The 14,736-nt window shown below is 38.0% G+C and overlaps 1 protein-coding gene across 2 annotated transcripts in view; it reads left to right on the top strand.

Moving 5' to 3' along the window:
* mcu (mitochondrial calcium uniporter) overlaps nt 1-14,736 on the top strand; it is a 159,510-nt gene that overhangs the window by 127,228 nt on the left and 17,546 nt on the right. The window lies entirely within an intron of this gene.

Genomic DNA, 14,736 nt, shown 5'->3' with positions numbered 1-14,736 from the left:
CCACTACGACATCCTCGGGCAAGGAAAACTCACACCCAGTGGGACATCGGTGACATGTCACACTAAGGTTGGCAGTATGAACAATGCCAACACTGTCATAAACATGTGCCATATAGTGAAACCACGCTAAACAACAACAACAACAAACACGTTTTGGAAGAATATTTGCACCGCAACGCAACATAAACACTAGAAAACAAATTCCCAGAATTCCCTGCAGCACCCACTCTTCCGGGATGCTACAATATAAACGAACGCCATTGGTGGATCTACACCTAACATCCACTGTAATGATACCACGTACAATAGCCTATCTAATTGATACGTTTAAGTCGATATTTAGTTATTTTTTTCAAATGTGTATTATGCTTATAAACTCAGGAAATATGTCCCTGGACACATGATGACTTTTGAATATGACCAATGTATGATCTTGTAACTACTTGGTATCGGATTGATACCCAAATTTGTGGTAACATTCAAAACTAATGTATATATACAAGTACAACCCATTTATTATTTATCATTTAATGTAAAGTATCAAACAATAACTGATTATTACATTTGAACAGAAGTGTAGATAGAACATGTTGAAGCAAAAAAATTACCAGATATTAACAGTAAATTGACAAGTAGATTAATAATTCATTTTCTACCACTTGTTCTTAATAAATTTGACGAAATAATAGAATGATAAATGACACAAAGTGTTACTGCGTTTGTCAGCAGCTAAATTAGGAGCCTTTGTTTGTTTACTTACCACTAAAAGACACGTCTTTTTGTATGTTCACAGTTTTATTTAAGGACAAAATTGCAATAATAAACACTTGTTTATTGTACCCTAAGATTTTTATGTTAAAATAAAGCCAATAATGACATTTTTTGTGGTCCCCTTTATTTAGAAAAGTACCTAAATAGTTTTGGTCCAAGCAAATTCTTGACAAAATAATACAGCCATTTATATGAACATGTCGGCAATATGTGTGTGTGTGTGTGTGTGTGTGTGTGTGTGTGTGTGTGTGTGTGTGCGTGTGTGCGTGTGTGCGTGTGTGCGTGTGTGTGTGTGTGTGTGTGTGTGTGTGTGTGTGTGTGTGTGTGTGTGTGTGTGTGTGTGTGTGCGTGTGTGTGTGTGTGTGTGCGTGTGCGTGTGTCGGAAAAATAACAAGACTACTTCATCTCTACAGAACTGTTTCATGAGGGGTTCCCTAGTCGATTGAGGGAACACCTCATGAAACAGTTCTGTAGAGATGAAGTAGTCTTGTGATTTTTCCCACACATACATATTGCGCTCTACCACGGTATCGAGCACTATTCTATGGATAATCCAATCAAGATATATATATGTATATATATATATGTATATATATATATATATTTTTTTTTTTTAAGTAAGGAATTATACCACAGTGTTTATTGAAATCTGTCTACCAATAATCATCGTCTGTTTCCATATGCATTAAATTCCAGTTATCATAATGATTTTATTTTGTAATGTGACAATTTAACAGTAGGCCTGGCCCGAAAACACATTCTGCTGGACGATATATTGTCCAAAAAGCTTTTGCCTAATTTAATTTGAGACTAAATTAAGCACGCATGTAATCATAACACGTTATACTAATAATGCAGGTGACTCTTGAAATGCAATACATTTGTATTTCTTAATAATATTTTTTATCATTATAATTGGAATGTCAACAACTTTTGATCATCCCAAATAAGTAAAAAAAAGGATGGACTCTCAAAATCTGTCAGCAAAAATTGCACTTCAATAAATACTGAACATCTTGAAGTCAAGTTTTTTTTACCAAAGTGGACAACCTGAGTCTAGTAGTTTGTTTTGTCTTTTTTGTTTTTGTTGTTATAATGACTTTCCAACAATTTGGTCTACTTGCTCCTTTGTCCGTGTTGATGGACTCATCTTACTTCCGTTTGAAGACGAATATTCTCGGGACATTTGGCTTTGCAAATGTTAGCTGGAGCCTATCACAGATAATTTTGTGTGATGAGTGGTGTACACTCTGGAGTGGTCACCAGTCAGTTAAATGGCACGTGCTGTATAAAAATACAACCGATCACGCTCACATACATACAGTACATACCTAAGGACAGTTAAGAGTCTCCTATTAACAAGAAAGGTCTTGGACTGTGTGAGTAAGCCCACAGAAACCGCACAAAGACACAGCAGGAATACAAAGAAGGGTAGGAGCTGGACTTGATTGCAAAGCTGTTGTTGTCAGCAGAGCATCTTTTTGAGTGAATGATTAAATGAAAACTGTGGATTGTTGTGACAAAAGAACAAATGTGATGCCCCTGATTTGTATTCTAACTCTCACTTTTCTGCTGAAAAAAACCCTCTGTGTACGCACTGATAGCGTTGCTTTATTTTGGCTTAGCTGAATACAACATGAGGTTTAAGATATCTGTTCTCCCCCTTAAGGAACAAAAACCTGAGCATTTTGTGAAGTGTGGGAATGTGATACAGACACCAGTGCTGAAGAATAATGTCGCTGACATAATTCCCATTCCGTGGTGCCCTTCCGGGGATGTGGAGCACTCCGTCATTTATCTGCACAATGGCTGCATCCATCTATGTGCTAATATACAATCTCAGGCAGCTAGGTTCTAAATAGTTCAAAAGGTCTCCCAAAGTCATTCATAAAATGATTTGTAAAGTGGATCTTTTATAATATCTATGTTAGAGAAGCATTCTCTAGGCATCACTTGGAATGAAAACAGTCTTAATGTCCGTCCTGTTTATTGGACACAATGTGCTGGTAGGAGTTATAAGACGAAGACAGATTTATAGTTTAAAGGATATTGGATCAATTTGCGAGCGGCCAAGTCAAAAGGTGTTCAATCATGTTGCCGTGACAAAAAAAAATGCAAGCGCCATGGTCAAGGTGGGGTGAGCTGGAGGGATATCCTAATTGTATTCAGAAGACTTAGACTCACAAATACTCATTAAATGGGCTGATGTGAACTGGATGGTCAAATCTTCCAATAACAATGCATGAACTTAACACCGGCTAGACAATTTGAAGGATTTTGTGTGTATTGATAAATAAATAAATAAATAAATGATAAATGGGTTGTACTTGTATAGCGCTTTTCTACCTTCAAGGTACTCAAAGCGCTTTGACACTACTTCCATCCATCCATCAGTTTTCTACCGCTTATTCCCTTTAGGGGTCACGGGGGGCGCTGGCGCCTATCTCAGCTACTTCCACATTTACCCATTCACACACACATTCACACACTGATGGAGGGAGCTGCCATACCAGGCGCTAACCAGCACCCATCAGGAGCAAGGGTGAAGTGTCTCGCTAAGGACACAACGGACGTGACGAGGTTGGTACTAGGTGGGGTTTGAACCAGGGACCCTTGGGTTGCAGAATAAGGAAGTGTAGCTACAATCATCATGCTGCAGCCCGAATAGAAAATGTTCTAAAGCCTGCAGACTATTTTTTGGGTTCTAGGAATCACTAATAAGCCGGAGTTCTTACAACGCAGATTTCTTGCCCGGACATGTGGTCCAACACAATCAGCGAGATAGCATGGAGGTAAAATAAAGAAAATTACGGGACAATGTGCGACCTCTTGACAGCTTGTTGCGGAACACATACTTTTGTCTTTAAAAACAGGACAATTCCGTTTTGTAAGGGACGTTTGGCAACCTTATCCTTGTTGTACAATATACAGTATATGTCAGCTGGGAAACAGCATTTTAGCCTTAGTCTAAAACCTGGGTCATCAATGCGGTGCCCGCGGGCACCAGGTCGCCCGTAAAGACCAGATGAGTCGCCCGCTGGCCTGTTCTAAAATAGCTCAAATAGCAGCACTTACCAGTGAGCTGCCTCTATTTTTCAAACTGTATTTATTTACTAGCAAGCTTGTCTCACTTTGCTTGACATTTTTAATTCTAAGAGAGACAAAACTCAAATAGAATTTGAAAATCCAAGAAAATATTTTAAAGACTTGGTCTTCACTTGTTTAAATAAATTCATTTATTGTTTTTACTTTCTTCTTATAACTTCCAGAAAGACAATTTTAGAGAAGAAATACAATCTTAAAAATGATTTTAGAATTTTTAAACACATATACCTTTTTACCTTTTAAATTCCTTCCTCTTTTTTCCTGACAAATTAAATCAATGTTCAAGTTTTTTTAATTTTTTATTTTATTTTAAAGAATAATAAATACATTTTAATTTAATTCTTAATTTTAGCTTCTGTTTTTTCGACAAAGAATATTTGTGAAATATTCCTTCAAATTTAATATGATTAAAATTAAAAAAAAAATTATTCTGACAAATCTACAAAATCTGTAGAATCAAATTTAAATCTTATTTCAAGGTCTTTTGAATTTCTTTTAAAATTTGTGTTCTGGAAAATCTAGAAGAAATAATCATTTGTCTTTGATAGAAATATAGCTTGGTCCGATTTGTTATATATTCTAACAGAGATTGGATTTTAACCTATTTAAAACATGTCATCAAAATTCTAAAATTAATCATAATCAGGAAAAATTACTAATGATGTGCCATAAATTCTTTTTTTAATTTTTTCAAAAAGATTCAAATTAGCTAGTTTTAATCTTCATTTCTTTTCAGTTGAATTTTGAACTTTAAAGACTCAAAATTGAAACTATGTTTCAAAATTTAACTTTCATTTTTTCCGTGTTTTTTCCTCTTTTAAACCGTTCAATTAAGTGTTTTTTTTCATCATTTAGTCTCTACAAAAAAACCTTCCGTAAAAGGAAAAAAATGTACGACGGGATGACAGACAGAAATACCCATTTATATGTATATATATATAATATATATATATATATATATATATATATATATAGATTTATTTATTTATTAAAGGTAAATTAAGCAAATTGGCTATTTCTGGCAATTTATTTAAGTGTGCATCAAACTGGTAGACCTTCGCATTAATCAGTACCCAAGAAGTAGCTCTTGGTTTCAAAAAGGTTGGCGACCCCTGGTCTAAAATGACCCGTGCTTATACCTCTGTTTCCTTTATTCTACAGTGAGTCCCCAGTTTTACATAATTGGAAGCCAGTCAGGAAGTACATCTACGCAGTCAAATGCAGCGGAAAGTAAAACGCAGTGCAGATGAGGCGGGTGAGACATTGAAACCGGCACATCAGGATTCAGTGGAAGTTAAACAGCGAGGGAGGGGGGCGAGTGGAAGACGAGGGGCAACCCCCTGATTCAAGTCGAGGGATTCCTTTACTGCAGTAATCAGCAGCTTCCCCCTCCCCCCTCGTCCTCCCTCCTTCTTCCAAGCCGCCATCTCCACCTCACACGGAAGTCACGTTTCAGACACGGGTGGGGTGTGTGTCTGCTGCAGGCCACACTGTATGCAGCAGCAGCGCATGGTTGGAAAACGTAAGCACTCTGGTGACTTTTACTCCAGCCATCATCCATCTCCATGGCTCCCCTGCTGCTGCTCCATTTATCCCTACTTTCTGTCTTGGCCTCGCAGGTCACCTGTCCGTCCTCCCACTTGTACTTGGCGTGTCGCTTTCTCCCGCTCTTTTAGTCCTGTGACATTGATTCCAAGGTTGCTGTGCTTTGACTGCAGCTACGCTCTTAAATATTTCACGCAGCATCTCGGTGGCTGCGTGCCGAGGGAGCGAGGAGAGGTGGGAGTGAGCGGACTGGTGGCGTTGGGTTTGCTTCGCTCTGACGTTTTGCAACTGCTGCTGACAAACAGGCTGGTGAACAGACGGGTGGACCAACACACACGCCACCCGCAAACACACATTGGTTTCTCGCCACAGATGGACACCCACACACAAACATTCTTGTATTTTTTACCTTCTTGAGACCTCTGAAAAATGCCTACCTCATTAGGACCAGCCTCTCTAGATATATAAAGATGTGTATTCACAACATTAATGATATGTACATACCAGGCAAATATAAAAAAGGTAAGTCTTTAGTTATTTTTGTTTGTTTGTAATTGTTTTTTAATCTTCATTATTTACTTCAAGTCATTGCAGTATGTTTTTGTATACACACTATGTATTTATTTATTTGTTTGTTTTGGCGCATTTAAATATTTTACTCATACTTGATATTACATATGTTGGCCAGAGGGGAAGCACTTAAAATCTTGACACACACTTGTTATTTCATATGTTGATCAAAGAGGGAACACTTTTAAAACCGACACACCGTCAATTTGAAAAATCCCTGCTTTTTGGGACCACCCTAATTTTGATAGATTTCACCACGAGGGGTGCAAATGAGACATTCTCTATTAGATGCAATGGTTTTCCGTATTGGGACCATGATTTTGGTCCTAACTTGTTCACCGGTCCTCATATGGAAGGTACTTTTCCTTGTTGATGTCTCAAGAAGGGTAGCAATACAAGAACACACACAAACACACGTTGTAGTCATGTATGTTATGACGCCAAATATTTTCCGTATTTTTAAGTTGATGAATAAGGGCTCTTTGTAGAGTGTGCAACCATCTTAAATACGCCTCTCTCAGCTTGTCATCTGATCAGCAGCCATAATCACTGTTTGGGCTCACATGATACCATGATACCCTGGGACAATAATCACCATTCTTAGTCAGTAAACAATTTTTTGGTGTTTGTGTGTTACTTGAAGACAAATACTTGCTTGAAGTTTGAGATCCTTGGGAAAAGGCTCTTTGGTTCTTCCTTGAGAATTTTTAAAGCAAGTATCTTTCTTGATTTTGAACAACAACTCATCCAACTCACTAAATCGCAATTCTTATTTAATCCAATTCTAAATCAATTCATAAATGTATTTATTTATAAATTTTTTAAGAATCCATTTATGAAAAAAACCTTTTATAGGCCATCTCCACGCTTACTTACGGTGTATACGTCATACAGTATATCACCAGTCAAGAGGAGCTTTTGTGACCTGTAACTTGAAAATGTTTTACCATTTTTCATACCAAATCATATATTGCAAGAATTGGTTTTAATTGAGAATCGTGTTGATTTGGGAATCAATTCAAATCTAATCAGATTGTCACTCTTTGTAAGATTCAAATCCCAGATGTCCAAGGTAGCAGAATTCAACAGCAAAATCCACTTGTTATATTCCAATAGTGCTACCATTCATTGAGCCTGATCTACTATAGGTTTGCATGCATAAAAACATGTGAAACCTTGATATCACGTGAAGCTGATACCAAGGACTGCGTCTGTCCGATGAGTAAAATAGCACCCGCAATCCATCTAGCATGTTCCTTCAAGCATGGTAAGATACTGCCATGATAGGCCACAAAGGGTTAGAATCTCCGTTAGGGCATTTCTGTGTGAGATTGCATATTCTCCTGTGTGTGCTTAAGTTTTCTTCGTGTACTCCGGCTACCGCCCACATTTCTAAAATTAATTGGAGAATGTAAATTGTCCATTGAATATGAGCGTGAGTGGCTGTATGTCTATAAGTGTCATGTGATTGGCTGTGATGGACTAGGGTGTGCCGTGCCTCTCGCCCGGGTTCAGCTGGAATAGGTTCCAGTTTACCCGTGACTCTAGTGAGGATAAGCAGTATTAAAATTGGGTGGATGGGTTGAGGAGAGGAGATACAAATTTAGCTCATGCAATGTAATTTATCAAACCTGAATCGTTGTAAATTCTATGTATTTGCATCCATTTTTGCACATTTGAAAGACCGTTAAACAGCTTTACGCACAAATGGAGGTGGTCACTGAGGCAAGATAGAGGCATCGATGTCATGACAGTTGACAGAGAGAGAGAATCTTCAGGGCTTTAGCGCTTGTTATTTAGAGTCTTAGTAGATCAAGTCTTTGTCCCATCTGAAGTTTTAAGATGGTTCTACACTGCAAATTTGAGCACCAATCATGGGTTCTGTTTATTTTTTTAATTAACATTTAATTTTTATTGACCCATATCTGATATCACTGTGCTTCCATGAACTGAACATCTGAAAAGACCCACATGCATACATTCTAGGCAAATAACTACATGCTGTAAAGATAAGTCTGTGCACACAGTGTAGTGTTCCATCCTCCTGTCTTCTGTGAATTTGGCCAGGTTCGATTCCCTGCTATTACCCCAACAACCAACCCTTGAAGACGTTTAGTGCTGGTCCGACCAAATAAGTCCTCTTGAGGGACAGCTTTTTCTACACAACCCCACTTAACCTATACCGTATTTTCCGGACTATAAGGCGCACTTAAAACATTTTTCTCCAAACTCGATAGTGCGCCTTATAACCCGGTGCGGCTAATGTAATTATAATGAAATAATTCTGGTTTTGCTTAATAGTCTCAAAGCAATTTATTTGGTACATGGTGTAAAGATAATTGTGACCAGTAGATGGCAGTCAAACATAAGTGATACGTATAGACTGCAATATGATGGCAATATTACTCAAGTAAACAACACCAACAGTATATATACATTTCATTGAAAATATAGAGCATTTCACATGACGCTCAAAAGTCTATCAAAATGTTGTAGTACGACTTTGGTACGCTATAAAGCTGCACCTTTTGAAGGAGTGTACTGTGCTTCAACATACAACTTGTATTATTTTGTGTGTAAAAGGTAAGACATATTATCTGGCGTTTTGTTTTGCAATATTATGCAAAAGCAACTTTTCTTACCTTCTGGTACCTGCTAATCTGTATTTGGGATCTGCATAAATCCTGAAAAATTGTGCCCGTCCGCCTTTGTTGTCTTTGCCAACACCTTAGTCGATAAGATTCTTATTTTTCTCTAACTTCTTGTTATGGGACATTCATCCTCCACTGTTGCCATTTTTTAATATAAAGTAGTGTAAAGTTTTAATTATCTCGGTCAGTATACCCGCTATGAAAGTGCTAAAACATACCAGTGTAATGAGTATACATTATTCATCTAAGGAACTTTAGTTATTAGAGAGTTCCGGTCAGACTGTTTTTTACGGGACACATTTCTAGTGTTGTTGTTTCCAAGATGAGGAGATGCTGCTCCGTTAATTGATTTAAGTAAAGTCTGAATGTCATCAAAACAGTTAGCGCCATGTTTTGACACTTCTTCCACTCCTGTCCTTGCATGCTACACCGGTACAACAAAGATGACGGGGAAAAGACGCTACCGAAGGTGAGCCACGTAAATAAGACCGCACACTAGAGATGCGCAGTTTGCAGTCTCATGCGCGGATAAACCGCGGGTTGGGCAGGTGACATGACGAAATAATAGATTTTAAATAGATTCGGGCGGGTGGCTGTTGAACCATTTGGAAATATTTGATATACATGGTACAGAGACCGGTAACTTTTACCGTTCAAAGAGCCATTTCGGACCCGTGTCACAAAGCGAAGATGACATTAGTTGACGTAAACATTCTCAAGAATGTCTGCCGGCAGTCACCCAGTTAATAAGTATTAGGGCATGCTATGAAGCCTTTGCCTTTAACGCCTTCTACAACATGTACAATTTACTTGCAAGTCCAGCAATATGTTGTGTGTGGCTTCACTGACACATGCACACGACTGCAAGGCATACTGGGTGATACAGAGTACACTAATGGTTGTGATATAAACAATTTTAACAATCTTACTAATATGCGCCACACTGTGAAGCCACACCAAACATGAATGACAAACACATTTCGGGAGAACAGCCTCACGGTAACACAACATAAACGCAGCACAACAAATACCCAGAATCCTCTGCATCCATGACAAATCCTGACTATATTATACCCCCCCGTGCGTCGGTAAGGTGGGCGGGGTTGGGGCCGCGGGGGTGTAAAGTATATTCAGGAATTGTCATGGATGCAAAGGATTCTGGGTATTTGTTGTGTTGCGTGTATGTTCTGTTACTGTGAGGATGTTCTCCCGAAATGTGTTTGTCATTCTTGTTTGGTGTGGCTTCACAGGGTGGCGCATATTAGTAAGGGTGTTAAAATTGTTTATATCACAACCATTAGTGTACTCTGTATCACCCAGTATGCCTTTCAATCTTGTACGTGTGCTTGCGGAAGCTGCATACAGCATATTGCTGGACTGGCAAACAGTTCGTACCTGTTGTTGAATGTGTCAAAGGCATTGGCTTCACAGCACGACCTTATTTCCGTTATCTGAATGAGCACCATTGGATATTCGCGAGAACGTTAGCGGCTCCCATTGCCTTCTTTACTTTGTGACACGGGTCAAACTAGCTCTTTTAGTGCTAAAGGTCGCCGACTCCGGATATATAACAACGGGCGGGTGGCGGGCGGTTGCGGTTCTGATAAAATGTTGGTTCGGGTGGATGACGACTTTAGTGATGCGGTTGCGGATGATATTATTGCCTATCCGCACATCTCTACCGCACACAAAACAGCGCATCTGGAAGCGACTGTTAGAAAGCGCCTTTAAGATGATCTGTAAAACATAAGCCACGCAACAACTTGACCAAAGAACCACCATTACATGTTATATTACCACAAGAAAGTGTTTTCAATTTAGAAAAAAGTTAAAATAATATGACTCCTTTAATACGCCCTATAATCCGATGTGCCATATACGTGAAAAAAAAATCGGAAAAAAGACCATTCATCGGCAGTGCGCCTTATAATCCGGTGCGCCCTATGGTCAATAGTTATTATTAAGAACTTGATAGTATTTACATATGTGTAAAACACACCGTGTGAGTTACAACCTTTATATATGCCCCTGGCGTTGTCTCTTTTTTTCTTTCCATTTCTGTCACAAACTGTATCTCTTCTCATCAGAAGCGCCAATTTCTCATATTTACATTTGGTTGATTTGATTAATTAGTTTAAAAGTATCTGATTGCATGAGTTGTTTTTTTTACCAGCATTCACTACTATAACACATTTGGTCTTAAGGGAGAACAAATTGAAATGAACAACCTTGATTAAAGTCAAATGTTCTTTATAAGCTTGTGTTGTCCCCAGTTTAGAGTGTGTCTGTTCGTCGTAGCTGTCATCAACACAGCACTATCAGTACCTGTGCTGTTTGTACTTTGTTGACTGACTGAAAGCTCTGTTTCTCTGGATTAGACAACCGTGACAAGGGTGTGATTGTCAGTCAGAGGTGCTGATAGACAGCTGCGGCAGTTAATCACAAGTATTTGATTTGCAGCTCTGTGCTTTTGTGTAGTGTTGGGGATTCTAGGTACTCCCACATCTGGGCATCTAGACTTTCCATTTCTATTGTTTGGTTTTGTATTATTATGGAACAATGTGGATTTCCAATATCACTAGACTTGTGTCTTGGCCGAGTAAACCAGACTTATCTTTTTGAGGTGTCATGTCAGATTTTCACTTCACTCGAAAGGCTTTGTGTGTGTGTTATTGCGTGCTTGATTCATACAAACTGTTCCTGCATGCACTGCGTAGGACAACAATATGACAAATTGCACATTCCTTCAGCTTCGTGGCACAAACAAAGTTTGGTGTGCTGCCATTGTGGAATATGTATCTAGTGCACATGATTGTACCATAAATCAGAAAAGTTTCCTGCCTTTGTCCGGTCTCGCTTGAATCCCTGGTGTCTCATAATCATGTGTGAGGAAAAGGGAAAGACCATCAAACTGCCTTATAAGGCTCCATGGAGGTAGTACAAAAAACGTCACAAGTCACGTGATTTTAAAACGTTCCACCGAGTGCAGACACTCCTATTTTGCAGCATCCAGGAAAAAAGTATGCAAAAAAAAACACAACAACAAGGGTTTCCCCCTGCTCTGCTCCCCTGCACACTCCCTCCCTTCAGTTTCTGAGGCACATATCTGTGCTGCTTCATTTCCAGTCACCGCAGTGTCTTTTGCTCTAGATACTGACGCATTTGAATAGATTGCAAATTAATGAGAATTTGAAAAATAATCATGTGGCATTCAATGAACGTGGAAACTGGAAAAATGTTAGTCCATAATGAGGAACTCTAATATAGTCCAATATGAGCTCCAGCGCCCCCCGTGAACCCCAAAGGGAATAAGTGGTATAAAATGGATGGCTAGATGATTGAAACAACCACTTGTACTACAAATGTATGTACTACAGCCTTAAGTCTCAAAACCGAACCCCCTGCACACAGTGATGATTTCGCAAATATGGTGCTTTTTTTGTGTGCAGAAATTAATAGTACTTTATTATTCCACATTTGTCATTCTGTTTTTCAAAAGAAGTCCCTGAAATGTTCGCAAATGGAGTCCTAATCCAAACACACCAAAAACTGATCAAATTACAACATGTTGCCATGTGTGTGTATGCACACAGTAGGACTACTTCATATGTTTTAGACCAGAGGTGTCAATATCATTTCTGGTCAGGGGCCGCGTTGAACAAAATCTGTGCACACGCGGGCCGGACTATTAAAATCATGGCATTAAAACTAAAAAAAAAAAGGCAACTTCAGACTGTCTTCTTTGTCTTACTTTGGCCAAAAATAGAACAAACACATTCTGAAACTATTTCAATTAAAATATAGAAAAAATGCCGGCAGCAGTAAAGTTTAGATCCATGAAGGAAAGATGAAAGTGAATGAATGTTTATAACTGAATAAATTTACATATGCATAAACATTTGTTTTCTTTTGTATATATTTTTAAATAAATTAAGTAATGTTTCTGACAAACTTTTTCAAAAAAACAATATAGAATGTGAGATATAACAGGATAATGCATACATTTATCATTTGTTTTCAAAACGGTTAAAAAAAAGTGGAGCCCCAAACATTTTACTGTGGAAGACCAATTTTTATGACTTGATGGGGGTCCTGGGGACCCCATTTTGAAAATTCCTTGCGCCAACACTGATGGAGTATTGGTGCGTGCAAAACAGCAGCAGTCGGCTGTGGCCTGCAGGCCGGTTCTAATACAAATGAAATATCACCCCGGGGGCTATAGATAATTTATTTATTTTATTTTATTTATTTATTTATTTCGGCAATCTTCACATAAAACAAAGAACAACAACAACAAAAATAGAAAACAAAAACAACAAAAAACAAAAACAAAAACACTCATTTGAGCAATGATTGAGCCGAAAGGGTGTAGGTTGAAGCAACGCTTATATAAACCTACCCCATCACAACAAGAAAAAGGTTCAAAATATATAAAATCTAAAACATGCTTCACTTATATTACTTTTTTTTTTCTCCTTTTCCCTAAACAATATATAAGCAACATATATGTAGCACACGTCCCACACACACAGTTCAAACATATACATTTGCACACCCATATATATATACATTATATATACACAATTTATCCAAATTCCACACAAAGTGGCAATATATACATTTCAATATAACCTATATGTACAATTATGAAATCACAAATTGTATCTATATACATATTACATATTATTGTCTTTCTAAAACAATGTTTGCTCTTCTTTCTTATATTTACTAATGAGAAATGATTTAAAAAGCTTTTTAAACTGGTTTATGTTGGTGCTGTGTTTTATTTCATCCTTTAAACAGTTCCATATTTTAACCCCTGCTATTGGTATACTCATTCGTTTCTGCGTTGTTCTACAATATTGGATCTTAAAAAGTTAATTAATTCGCGGGTTTTGACTTTGACACCCCTGTTTTAGAATGTATCTGTGACATTTCAGCCAGTGAAAAAAACATATGAATTCAAGCATTTTTGCATTAGGATTAGGGCTGGGCGATATATCAATACATACGATATATTGCGAGTTTGTCTCTGTGCGATATAGAAAATGACTATATCGTAATATTCGAGTATACGTTCTCACGCAGGACTTTTAGCTGCGGGCGTACACTTCAGGCTCTTTCTTGTCTCTCATTCTCACAGACAAGCAGGCACACATTCTTACATACGTCACAAACTGTCAGGTCATACGTCACATACACGCCCTCGCCCAGCAGAGAGGTAGCGGCGTGGCTAATGTTAGCTGCTAACGTAGCCATACGAGAGAAAGAAAGTGCGGATCTGGTAACAAATAAAGGAAGACTTCATTCCTAATAATAACAGCAGGGTTTCCATTCTCTGGCGGTGGTTCGGCTTCAAGTGGGAATATGTCGAACAGACAACTGTAATTTGTCATGTGTGGGGGGAAAAAACGTTGCTATCAAAAGTAGCATTACTGCTAATATGTAGCATCATTTGAAAAGTCACTCGCTAGAGAATGAAGAGAATTTCATAACCGTAGTAACATACCACATAGTGAAGGACGAATACTATTTGAGTTCCTATTATGCAGCTAATTTTTATTTGACACTTAAAATGTCTCTGACAATCTTGCACTTTATGTTTTGGAAATGACTTGAGTGTTTGTGCCATTGCTTAATAACTTTAATAAATACACTTTTGGTCAATTGACTTAGTTGTGATTTCCCTCTCTGCATGAAAGTTTAAAAGTAGCATATAATGCAGTATGAAGAAGAATGTTTTAATGTAGACCAGGGGAAGGGAACCTATGGCTCTAGAGCCAGATGTGGCTCTTTTGATGACTGCACCTGGCTCTCAGATACATTATAGCTGACATTGCTTAACACGATAAATAATGAATAAATCCGCTGGTAATCACAGTATCAAAAATAACGTTCAAAATATAAAAAATTCTCATGCATTTTCATCCATCCATCCGGTTTCTACCGCACCTGTTCAAGAAGTCGCATTAATGGTAAGAAGTACTTTATTTATTTTTGGCTAGCCTCAGAATAACAATGTTATTGAAAAGAATAAGAGACTTATTATACTCTAAAAATGTTGGTCTTTTTTAAAAATGCACGCATATAGTTG

Source organism: Nerophis ophidion, linkage group LG09 (genome assembly GCF_033978795.1).
Source record: "Nerophis ophidion isolate RoL-2023_Sa linkage group LG09, RoL_Noph_v1.0, whole genome shotgun sequence".
Classification (NCBI taxonomy): Eukaryota; Metazoa; Chordata; class Actinopteri; order Syngnathiformes; family Syngnathidae; genus Nerophis; species Nerophis ophidion.
This window is presented reverse-complemented; position numbering and strand designations above follow the sequence as displayed.